The following is a 13,355-nucleotide window of genomic DNA, read 5'->3' as shown; positions in this document are numbered from 1 at the left end:
CTCGGCTCCAAAACAACTAACTCCGCGGAAGGGAGGGGGCGGGCACCGGCAATATGCCCCGACGCCCCCCCTCTTTAGCGCACCCGGCCCCCACTCACCGGTCTGTCCTCACAGGGACGTCTTCTCTCTGCGTCGGTAGCGCTCGGCGGGGCTCTCTGGTGCTGCACTTTGCTGGCTGCCCCGGGGCTTTCTCTCCACATCACGGGAGCCCCGGGCGGCCATCGCTCAGCCTCATTCTCCTCCCGGTCGACGGCGGCAGGCAGCCAATCGTGGCGCGGTGGCAGGCGGGACTTCCCTCCAAAACCGGAAGTCCCGCCCCGCGTCAGGCACCGTAGTGCCTGGCTTCCTGTTTGGCGGCGCTCGGGCCGCGACGGTGAAAACTGGGCATTTAAGAGGGGTGGACACCCTCGAGACCAAAAGTAAACAGTGAAGCGAGGTGGGCACTCGCAAAGGGCGCCATAATCGAGGTGGCACCCGTCAATTAAGAATAAAGTGCAACGAAGCACTCGGGGGTACCAAAAAGGGCAGGAGCGCTTCCCTCAGAGGGAAAACGACAGCGCTCTGCCCAGGCAGGCAAATAAAAGCGCTCCCAGCGCTATAAGGCAAATAAAGCGCTCCTTGCGCTAGGAGGGGAAAGAAAGGACTTCCAGGCGCTTGGAGGGTAAATACAGCGCTCCCAAGCGCTATAGCAAACAAAGGTCCAGCAAAAGTCCTTCAGGAGTCCAGGGGCTGGGCAGAGCCCAGGGGAGGCAAGCCTTCCCCTGGGCCCAAGCAGCAGCACGCCCCTGGCAGATTCAAGCAGCAAACAAGAACATTTTCCTGGGGTCACAGCCCCTCTTTTATACACCATTTCCCTTTTGTCTGTGGGTGCAGGGTGGGGGCAGAACCAGTCGCAGCTGGCCTGAGAGCACTGTTGATGGCTCAACCACCCCTTTCATTCATCAGGCAGGCTAGGGTCATCAGTCGCACCACAGGGGGCAGAGCCAGCATTGTGTGGGGAAAACCCTGCCCCATTCAGGACACAGGCGCAGCCCCTCCCTCACATCAGCATGCTAATCTCTCCATTCACCACCGGGGCAGACCCACACAGACTTCCTGGAGCCTGGCATCCCAGCCAGCTCCAGCCAATCACACGCCAGCACCTTCACAGCACATACACAGTCATGTCTAGAAGTGGCGCTTCCGCACAAGACACATACACACCGCACATACCATTGCGCAGCATTCACTCTCCCGAGTTCGCACATACCAAACTTGACCATGCACGCCTCACGCATCAGGAACTACCAGGGACACAGACATTCCCCATGCATTCCTATGGGAGAGCAGGCCAATCTCACACACACACTCAGGGAGAGGACGCACTTTACACTGCGCCACAGTGTCAAAGTGCGCAAAGACCAGAAATCACTAGGCAAAAAGTTCAGGGGTGAACCTGCCAGAAGGGCCAAGTCCAACACAACCCCCTTCCTGCCAAAACGCAGGGGAGAACAATCACCACCGTGATGGACTTCCCTGCTTGGGGCGATAGAACACGGACGCGGGCCCGCACTGCAGGGACACCCTCCGGTTCTACGCCACGTTGATCCATAAGACAAGCACATACTTAAAAAAAAAACAGGCCCAACTAGGCTACCCCACTGGTACTCCTTAGTTGTCCACGGCTAGGACCAGGCCCTAGGCCACCCAGATACCACTGGTCCTTGCTAATCCACAAAGTGGGGGGTAGTAACCCCTGGCCTACATAGCCATTCTCCACTCCCTTTCTCAGTGTAGTTCCAAACTACCACTGATTCTTCAACCTAGGGTCCGCACCCTCAGGCTGACCAGAGGTCACGGGCAAGAATGCCCCACCCTACCTCTACTTCTGAAGCACCCTCCAGAACACCACTCTACCACCAGTTCGGGACCTTTACTCCCTCAGCAGCAGTGACCACAGTCAGACCAGCACAAGATCGGTGTAGTGAGGCGTTGCACTTTGCGGGTTGCCAGGTGCGGCGCAGGCGGCGGCTCACGGACCGCGTCGAGACGGGGACGGCAAGCGGCATAGGCTGCGCGGCCGAAGGCAGACGCGGCTCAGTGCGGTGCCTACAGGACACCAGGCTGGTCATGACAGAGTCACAGCTCCCCTAACTGGTCTACCACCTGGGATTCGAATTCACTCCTCCTTCAGCAGCAAGGCAACCACTGCAGGTCAATCCCCCATACAGCTTACCCGGTTCCTTCTCTTCAGGCAGGAGTTCCTTCAGGACACTACATACAGTTGCCCTTACGTCCAGATCCGGAAACACCGGCTACTGGCTCCCCAACCGAGGGACGTACCCCTTTGGTCAGATGCCTGGCGCACCAGGACTTCCTTGAGGGTGACACATAACTAATGTGTCGTGTACAAGTCTTCCTGACACTCAGGACAGAAATGGCATCACCCTGGTCACTCCTTGGCGACACAACCCTTCTGGTTGGCCCCTGACCCACTGGTTACTCCACTGGGGAATCTATCCCCCTCGCACCCCTCCATCTGGACTTCTGCACCCACCCAACTGGAGCGGTACTGCCAGATAACAGAACTACTAGAGCCCTGCTTACAGGCGCTCCACGTTCTCTCCACACTGGGAGATCTCCCTAGAAGGACGCTCCATACGGACATGCTAGGCTCCCTCACCTGGTGTTCCTAAGAAAAAAACACCCAGACTACGAAGACCAGGCTTGTGCTCCTCTGAGCCACTTCCACCACACTGGGCTGGAAGACCAGAACCTTTCCTTAGGGTCACTCCCCAACAATTAACACAATGGCACAGGGGCAGGGGAAACTCCCATGAGCTTCAGGCCCACCCATGAAACCATGTTCACTGATGTTCTACATTCTTCAAATACTCTGGGAGATCTTCCTCAAATGACCTATTGGTACAGCCTAGGCCCCCGACCTGGCGTTCCCTTCAGAAACATTCCAGGCCCTGACACTGGGTTTCGGGCACCTGGAGACATGCAGTCCCACCCACTCCTTCTCCTCTTGAGACAGGACGTGAGCCCCTACACCGAGACCTAGCTGGGCTACACTTAACCTCTTCCACCACACTGGGCTGGAAGACACCTCAGCCACTCCTTTTGGAATCACTCCATCCCCTATGCCTCTCTCCTCCCAGAACATTACCAACTCCAAACATCTGTCTCTAAATAGACCACAGAAATCAAAAGCAGGCTCCACTGTCTGCAGACGTTCTTGGGAAAAGTTTAACACACGGAACTTAGGTATCTGAGCAAAACAAGAGTACACAAGCATTCAGCAAGCTCCCCATCCAGAGAACTCACACACTTGCTCAGTGCAACACACCATTCATCCACACACACCCCTCCCCAGACTGGTAAGGCAGTTTCTACCACCCCTGATTTCTCAACCTGACCACACGTGACACAGGTACCATAACTCCAGGGCAGGGACGGGGGACACATGCACTGAACACACTTATGCTGCCACCACTGGATCCCACCCTCCTGATGAATCCAGAAAACACACTGCACTTAGGGGGATGATCTACCCTCCCGAGCTAGGGACACCTAACTCAAAGTGCACAAGAAACACATTTCCACAGAAATGACATTTTTAGCAAACTCCATACCATAATCCCCAAAATGTGATTTATCTAAAATGCAGAGTTTTGTAGTGTGGCCAGTTACCACTGTGGTACAACTCAAACACAAATCCTTATCCTCACCGCTGCGTCCAATGTTAGAAATGGGACCCTGGCTGGCCAAGACTCGCGTCGAGGTCAGTCAGGGATCACCATTCCCAAGGTCAGGGCAAGGGAGTTACACGCCAAGATAACCCCTACTCGCCCTCTAGGTAACGTGGCGCGAGCAGCAAGGCTAAACTTGGAGGCGATATGAGTTAAGTATTTGCGCACGCACCCCAGCAACAACACCCAAGGCCCACCACAAAGGAAACTCCACACAAGGTTATATATAAAAATAGCCTTTGTATTACACCAAAATACATTAGATAAAACACACACTTTACATTGTGCCAGGGGCACGGGCAGAATTTACAGGGGATATGTACAAGACAGGGCCACCTGGACCACTGTCAGGAATCAGCACTTTTAGAAGTAACACTTCTTAGAAATAGCACTTAGAATGTAAAATTACATTAGCACAAAATAACATACAACCAGTCACTACTGGCACCAGGTGAGCACCACCTATGCAACCCTCACTATCTTAGGAGATTACACTAGGGAACCTGGGCCTCGCTAGTACCACCTGTACTAGCAAGAAGGAAACCACCTAAGTATCGCTATACCTGTAGGGGTGTAAGAGGAAAACACATGATGCAATGCATAACATTCATTCAGAGGTGTAAGGGAGGAAAACACATGATGCATCACAATACATTCAGAGGTGTAAGCAAAATGAACAATTGCGCCAAACTCACGTAAGTCACCACCTGTGACTGTCCCTAGGCCTTCTGGCCTTGTTGGGGCTAGGACGCCCTGTGTCCAATGTCAGGGGGCCTAAACGTGGCAGTTGCCCACAAAGTGCTGGGCAACTGGTGCAAGCAAGATGGGCCAATCGTGGGAGCCTCACAGGCTCTGAGCAAAAGCACTGTCCCCCAAGAGCCTCTCTGGGGCTCTACCTCAACTGTGGGCTGGGAGCCATGCAGGGCTCAACAAATATGCCCCCACGAGCCTCACTGGGCTCGCACTTCAAGGAATGCCTGGAGCCTCACAGGCTCAAAATAGGGATGCCGCTGAGAGCCTCTCTGGCTCCAAATATGCACTGCCGTTGGAGTCCCCCTCTCTGGGGACTCGAAGGAAACAAACTGCGGCAACCAAGAGCCTCTCTGGGCCCGGGGAACAAGTGGGGCGCCTGGAGCCTTCTCGGCTCCAAAACAACTAACTCCGCGGAAGGGAGGGGGCGGGCACCGGCAATATGCCCCGACGCCCCCCCCTCTTTAGCGCACCCGGCCCCCACTCACCGGTCTGTCCTCACAGGGACGTCTTCTCTCTGCGGCGGTAGCGCTCGGCGGGGCTCTCTGGTGCTGCACTTTGCTGGCTGCCCCGGGGCTTTCTCTCCACATCACGGGAGCCCCGGGCGGCCATCGCTCAGCCTCATTCTCCTCCCGGTCGACGGCGGCAGGCAGCCAATCGTGGCGCGGTGGCAGGCGGGACTTCCCTCCAAAACCGGAAGTCCCGCCCCACGTCAGGCACCGTAGTGCCTGGCTTCCTGTTTGGCGGCGCTCGGGCCGCGACGGTGAAAACTGGGCATTTAAGAGGGGTGGACACCCTCGAGACCAAAAGTAAACAGTGAAGCGAGGTGGGCACTCGCAAAGGGCGCCATAATCGAGGTGGCACCCGTCAATTAAGAATAAAGTGCAACGAAGCACTCGGGGGTACCAAAAAGGGCAGGAGCGCTTCCCTCAGAGGGAAAACGACAGCGCTCTGCCCAGGCAGGCAAATAAAAGCGCTCCCAGCGCTATAAGGCAAATAAAGCGCTCCTTGCGCTAGGAGGGGAAAGAAAGGACTTCCAGGCGCTTGGAGGGTAAATACAGCGCTCCCAAGCGCTATAGCAAACAAAGGTCCAGCAAAAGTCCTTCAGGAGTCCAGGGGCTGGGCAGAGCCCAGGGGAGGCAAGCCTTCCCCTGGGCCCAAGAGGCAGCACGCCCCTGGCAGATTCAAGCAGCAAACAAGAACATTTTCCTGGGGTCACAGCCCCTCTTTTATACACCTTTTCCCTTTTGTCTGTGGGTGCAGGGTGGGGGCAGAACCAGTCGCAGCTGGTCTGAGAGCACTGTTGATGGCTCAACCACCCCTTTCATTCATCAGGCAGGCTAGGGTCATCAGTCGCACCACAGGGGGCGGAGCCAGCATTGTGTGGGGAAAACCCAGCCCCATTCAGGACACAGGCGCAGCCCCTCCCTCACATCAGCATGCTAATCTCTCCATTCACCACCGGGGCAGACCCACACAGACTTCCTGGAGCCTGGCATCCCAGCCAGCTCCAGCCAATCACACGCCAGCACCTTCACAGCACATACACAGTCATGTCTAGAAGTGGCGCTTCCGCACAAGACACATACACACCGCACATACCATTGCGCAGCATTCACTCTCCCGAGTTCGCACATACCAAACTTGACCATGCACGCCTCACGCATCAGGAACTACCAGGGACACAGACATTCCCCATGCATTCCTATGGGAGAGCAGGCCAATCTCACACACACACTCAGGGAGAGGACGCACTTTACACTGCGCCACAGTGTCAAAGTGCGCAAAGACCAGAAATCACTAGGCAAAAAGTTCAGGGGTGAACCTGCCAGAAGGGCCAAGTCCAACACTTCCTCTCACAAATGTATCTTCTGTGTCTTTTTTCTTTTCCACCTGAAAGTTCCTCTATGCTCTACCGATGACTTAGGACCAGCTTGAGCATGCCACTAGACATGGTTGGGGTCCGGCTACTTAAACAGCCCACAAGTAAGCTTCGCAATTCATTTCCTGGGAGTATCCTACCTTGTAGACCATGAGATCAGTATAGTTTGTGGCAGTGGGAGTTATCAGTTCCGTAGTTAGGGTACAGATCTTGTCTGCACCATAGACAGTGAGATCTATAAACTGTGATCAGCCCTAGTACAACCTTCTTTCCTTTGCCTTGTCTACAATTAACTTAGTTCTAAATATGCCTGAGATCCTGGCCAGCACAGATGGGTGTGAGCTGCTTTGCCTTGCTCTTTCCACTTGAGAGTACTTGACAGCTGCTGTTGCATCCACACCTTTTCCCTCTTGAATGTAGGTTGCATTAAAGTTTTAATCCAACATCGGGTGGCCTTCGATGTGTATCTACATTGTTGCTGCCCACACTGCTGTTAACAATAGAACTTTGTGTTTTCATTGCAAGCCTATTTTACATTGACATTTATTGTTAAAAATTCTCTAATTCTCTGATGTGTGATGGTCTTCATGTGAGATAATACGCAGCTGCTTGCAGTGTTACTTTCTTGTTGGTTAACTATAAATAATTCCTATATCTTCAAAACAGAGTTCCAAGGATGCTTTTGCAAAAGTTCTAAAGTGCCCAAAATGACTTGATTACCTGGGCCAGCCATCATGCCACTTTAGAAGTATGACTCAAGAGGATAGTCAGTAGGCCTATAAATCGTAAGAGACTGTGACTCATGCTTCATGCCTTCGACTTTCAACCAAATAATGTCATGTCATTGCATTCGATGAACTTGGTACCACTTGAAGACCCTACGCTTCTCTCTCTCGCCATTAGTATAGTGACAAGCTGGGGCTCATTAACAGAGTAGTGTGCTATTCCCCTACATCGTTAGGGAGCTTTAATGTTTTAATCAAAAACGTGCAGGATTAACAATAGCTAATAAAATATATTTAGGCTTGGTTTCACATGTATATGTTAAAATAATGCAACTGCTGTTGGAATCATTTGCTATTGCCCTTTAAAGTGCATTTTTATTCACGTATGCCAAATTGGCCTCAATTAGACCTCAATGTAATCTTTTTTAAATGGATGCTACATCATGAACCTGCGTTGTTTATGTTTCTCCTGCATGTAGTCATGTGAGATTGGAATTGTTTATTCCTGAATGGCACTGTCTTCGAAGAAAGACATCCAGCACAGGCTCACTATTGGAACATGTTTTCAAGCATCTTCCGTTTGCACTCAGTATCATTCATTCACAATGGTTTCCTGTTGTTTATGTAACTAACATCTCTGGATGACATTAGTTCAAAAGGGCTGAATCAGTGTTCATGCAGTGGATTAGTGCCTAGGTGGTAGGGCTGTACGACAATGTATTGCTTTGCTCACACCGCAGTGAGTTTGCATTTCTCATACTCCTCCATGGTGAAATTTGCTTTACAATCCCTCAAATTTGGGGGTGAGCCAGATCTTGTGGGTTTCCACGAGGGATGCAGTCTGATTTCTTACTGATTTTGCTGCACATTTGAGACCTGTCTTCTAATTTTGCTTATTATTCGGCAATGTACCTATAACTGAGAGCCTTCATGGCAATGCGTTTATACATTTAATTGAGATTAGCTGCATTTCTATACTGTACACTTTTGAGTTTTTGGAATACAACTTCATAGTCTTTCTGAATTCGGCTCTTAATCTCACTTTTTGAATCAGTCTTTTCTTCTTTGACTCTGTTTTGATTTGCTGATTGGTACCCCATCACGGGACACATTGCTTTAAGAAATTGAGGTTAACACCCTTACGACCCACTTCAATGTTGTGTGTGGTGCTGATGTGTAAGAATGTTTGGTGTACCGAGCCCACAACCATCCTGATTGCCTTTTACTGAGAAGAAATCATCACACATTTGCCCACACGAGCTCCACAAAGAACCCCACCAGCCACCTTGCATCTTGATTTTTCTTTTAATTTTCAGCTCCCTTTATCCGTCGCTCCATGGATGGTTTAGACATTGTGGGACTTTTTTACAAGCTCTTGCGCCACTTTTGCGTCATTTTTAACATGGGAAAAGTGACGCAAAAGTGGCGCAAGGGGCTTGTAAATCTGCCCCTTTATATTTGTGCTTGGCTGTCAATTTAAATGCATATATTACATATATGATTAACTATAAGCGCACGGTCGATTTGAATTGTATTTGTTTTTATAATGATTATGGTTAAGATAGGTTTTCTTACTATTTGTCAAATCTAATAAAATATTATTCATTTCAGAAAACAAATCATAAGACATTTGCTATCGAAGCAAAGGCGCTTTGCGAGGGATGTCGGGTTCACAGTCTGGGGCAGCAGGGCTGGCTCCATGGTTGATTGGGGGGTCTTCCATGCTCCCTGGTGCTCCAGGAGGGTTGGGGTGGAGCCCGGCAGCCCTCACTAATGAAATCAGGGGCCTCATTTATGAAAAGTGACGCATCACTGCGTGAAAACAGCGATGCGTCACTTTTCACTGCGCACTCTTTGCGACACCAATGATGCGTCATATTTAATGTATGACGCATCATGTCGCAAGGACTTACAGATACGTCAGTATTTCTGACGCATCTGTAAGCGCAAAAGTGACGCATTGCTGGAGTGTGTCACAAAAGTGACGCAAGGCCTCATAAATAAGGGCCCAGAAGTGTTTTGAGTCAAATGGAGAGAAGCTGGCTCTTACCAGAGAAAGAGATAAAACACTGCTACGCATATTTTCTTCAGCCTCTGCCACTCTCCTCCCCGGGCCTTATCTTTTCTGGGGCAGTGTTATTTAAAGCAAGAAACGTTTTTAGAAGCAAACTTCCATATGCCAATGAATCCAACTGTATATAAAAATAGACACAAAAATACCTTCACAAACGCAGGGAAGGCGTACATTTAAAAATAAATGCATAAACTAAATAAAGGCAGTAGGAAAGTGTGGCCTGCCTACTCATTGGAGGAGTGCCAGGGATGGTATGGGAGGGTAATCATATGCACTAGGCATACCGAGGGAAGACGCAGGACGCGGCTCCTGAATGTATAAGCGCTCCTTGCAGCGCGCAGGCCTTCCCATCACTGCGGCGCTTTGGTATCTCTCTGCCGCAGCCAGACATCGGCGAAGGACGAGGGAGACCGAAAAAACGCTGCGCCGACCCTCATATCTGAGATCATTAAGAAAGAGCCAGACACGGGGATAAATGGAAGAGAAGTTTTATTGACTCCGCCGTCACTTAGGATGTGCGCGAGATGAGAGATGCCAGCTCGGATATCTGTGATCGCTCGCTGCGGTGTATGCAAACACCAAGAGAAGCGCTTCCTCCCGCCTGTCAATCAGCTCAGATTTCACTCCACTGATTCCAGTCCCCCTCCTCCTCCTCCTCTCACGCCGCAACCCCATCCTTCATTATCAAGCGCTTTCCCCCTCCTGTGTGAATTTAAAAGACATATAGACCCGGCGGTGTCCCAACTCCACTCCAGGGCCTTAATCAGATGCTACTTCTGAGCAGGTGAGCAAGTTCGATCCTACCCAGATGAAAGCGCCGGCGTTTCACATTAATAGCCTTTAATGAACCCCCCTCAGCTCACGCCTACGCTGTCACATCAAATGAGACGCACACATCCTCCCGGCACGTATATGCAATGATGCCTCAGTGAGCCGAGAACGCGCTGGGCGTACTTATAACGTGACTGCAGAATGACATCACCAGGTCACAATTAGGCCGGATTTAGACGTTGGTGGGGTGGATATTACCTCCAAAAATTGTCTGAGGACCCTGCCCTCCAAGTTGAGGGCGTGCCCTGCCTTCGTCAGAATCAGATGGACTGCCATGATTCCGATTGTGGTGCCCCCTGCTGGCTCAGCCAATTAGGTTGACCAACTGGCATGGGTGCAAATTCAGGACAGTGAGTGTAAAATGTCAGGACAAAGGGTACAAATTCAGGACAGAAGGTTAAAATTCAGGACAAAACTTTGGGATAAAAGGTACGTTTTACAGATCTATGAGATGAGGTTGCGTGATATTATGTAAGTAAGTAAACAGACAACCACTTAAGTACAAGTCAAAATAAGTTTATATAAGGTTAGGACAATGGTGCACTTTCAGTATGTGCGCGGCTTTGAGCAACCGTGCAGGTCTTTTTGTGGTATTTCATATGATAATAATACATTTATATGGTTACTGCTGAGTTGTTGAATGGACACCGATATTCAGCAATTCATCAGTATTTTGCTACGAAATTGTATTGGGGTTTAGGCCACAGGGACTCACCATGATTCCAAAAAACACATGAACCTGATCTTGTGTAATGCGGTGCACATGTTAAGCGCTCCAATGTCCTTGGGCCGAACGCGCGCTATATAAAACCGCTAAACATAAACAAATACTATGTTATCTGCGTGGCCTTTTTTCCCATCTTTTCGTACTTTTCTCAGTTTTCTGTTGATGGTTTTGTTTGTATTTCGTTTTATGCATTTGCATGGTAGTACTCAGGAACATGAGTTTTACCATGGGGATACGTAAAACAAGTATTAAAATGCCCTTCCAATGCTTTGAAGTATAGTGAAGACGAAATTACGTTATCTAAAAAACACAAAACAAACAACAGATCTGTGTGCTTCACTCCCTCAAATGGAAACATGATATATTCTTTTTAAATTGCGGGTGTTCAAGTCCTGCCTACCACTCACCTGATTCCAAAGCTGACATTATCCCATGCTCTTGGAAACGTACAGTGTCTATGGGCCAGATTCACAGAATGAACTTAAGACTCAATCCTAAACTTACTACTATTTTGGTATTCACAGAATGCACTTACTACTTTTGGAATTCACAGAATGAACTTAAGACTCAATCCTAAACTTACTACTATTTTGGTATTCACAGAATGCACTTACTACTTCTGGTATTCACAGAAGTTAGGATTCTGTCTTAAGTTTGTCTTAAGACAAACTTAAGACAGACTTAAGACAGGCTTAAGACAGACTTACGTTAGGATTTTGTCTTAAGTCTGTCTTAAGTCTGTCTTAAGCTTGTCTTAAGACAAACTTAAGACAAAATCCTAACTTCTGTGAATACCAAAAATAGTAAGTTCATTCTGTGAATGCCAAAAGTAGTAAGTGCATTCTGTGAATACCAAAATAGTAGTAAGTTTAGGATTGATTCTTAAGTTCATTCTGTGAATTGGGCCCTATGACGCTGGAGTGATGCTGGTGGCAGCATGCTTGTTTCCGGTCCAGGAAGACATGGCTTGTCAGTTTGGGCTGGACTGTTCCCATGAGGCACAAGGTCAAGACTGATTTGCATATGGCCATGTCTGAACTGGGGTGCTTTGGTGAGCAAAATACAGATGGATTGAAACCAGATCTGTGACTTGGGTAAATGTTTTGCCATTGTGCCACATTCCGTCCATCAATTGTTGTTTTTGCATTTGTCACCCCGAGTGGGATGGGTATGCTCAGACGTGAGTCCCGTGCTCTCCATGCCACTGGAATCAAGCTATCCTGGCTGATGACGGCTGATAGCCAGAAACTGGTCCTAGGATGCTTGATTCTGGGCCAGGCAAGACATGGCTTGGCAGCTCGGGCTGGAGTGTTCCCATAAGGCACAGAGTCAAGACTGATTTGCATATGGCCATGTCTGAACTGGGCTGGTGTAGTGAGCAAAACAACAATGGATTAAACCCAGATCTGTGACTGGGAGTGAATGTTTTGCCATTGTGCAACATTCCGTCCATCGATTGTTGTTTTTGCAGGTGGTACCAGCCAGGCTGGAGGGGTTTGTATGTTCATCCCCTCTCATCCTTTTATTTACCTGGTGCCCTACGCATTTAAATGACAATGGGCGGGAGGGTTGCTCTTGTGTTTAGCGGAGGAATGCAAGGCAGCTACAGTAGTGAGCTGAGGCTTCTCGCAGGAGAACAGCTCTGCTCCCTGCCAGGCCCAAAATTATGGACAAAAGGCGTCCGTAAAAGGAATTCTCATAGACAACGGAAGTGAGGTCCAAAATACGGAGAGGTCCGTGAAATTTACAGACAGTTGGTCTCCCTACAGCCATTGGGACCCTCTACCGACAACCCAATGGAGTTAGGACTGTTGGTGTAAGTGCATCAGACCATCCGCCTATTCAGATTGCATAGACTCATGCACTTTTTTGTTCTGTTTGGGACCAATAGGGAACCCTGGCGGTCTCAAACAAAAAAATGGAAACAATGACCCCAGCACTTTGGGAAAAAACTCAAAGGGAATGAAAGCAATTTTTGTTTTTGTTTTTCAAAAGCAAACTCCCTTATCCCTTCCTCAAGCATGGCAGCTGCACAGAAGTCTTTCAGTGTCTTCCGAGAACCTGCCATGTTGACAACTCCTCTGAAGGCAGAGAGATCTCCGCAGGGTCCACAGGAGCTTCTTCATTTGGTGTGCTTCAGTCCAGTCAGGGTGTCGGAGGAAAGACCCCACCAAAAGTCTAAATCCTGCCCTTCGTTTGAAAAGCCTGAAAGTGTTAATTTACTGAGTCCTCTTCCTATTTCTCAAAAGATCCCAAGAAATTACAGCCTCCTAATGGTCACGGGCATTTCTTTGACTGAGTGCAGAGCTCAGTGCAAGGAGTGGACTACAAAGTTTTGCACAAGATCACATGGTTTACACTGTACAATCTTGTCTACTCACCTCCTTCACTTTATCCCCTTGCCTGCGGTCGGAATTCCGCTCCTGTGCGGCACATTTCGATCGCGGAGTGGTCCTGACAGCTCCCGGCCGTCATCAGCACACGAGCACTGTGTGCCATGACGGACGATAGCCGTCACCAGCATGCAGGGGGTTAATGTATTTACGTCCCTCCTTTTTAATGAAACACCCATTCCAAGCCTGCTACTGACTCCCTGTCCCCCCATATCATTTTTTGCTCCAAAGTGATGAAC

This window comes from Lissotriton vulgaris, chromosome 5 (genome assembly GCF_964263255.1).
Source record: "Lissotriton vulgaris chromosome 5, aLisVul1.2, whole genome shotgun sequence".
NCBI lineage: Eukaryota > Metazoa > Chordata > Amphibia > Caudata > Salamandridae > Lissotriton > Lissotriton vulgaris.
This window is presented reverse-complemented; position numbering follows the sequence as displayed.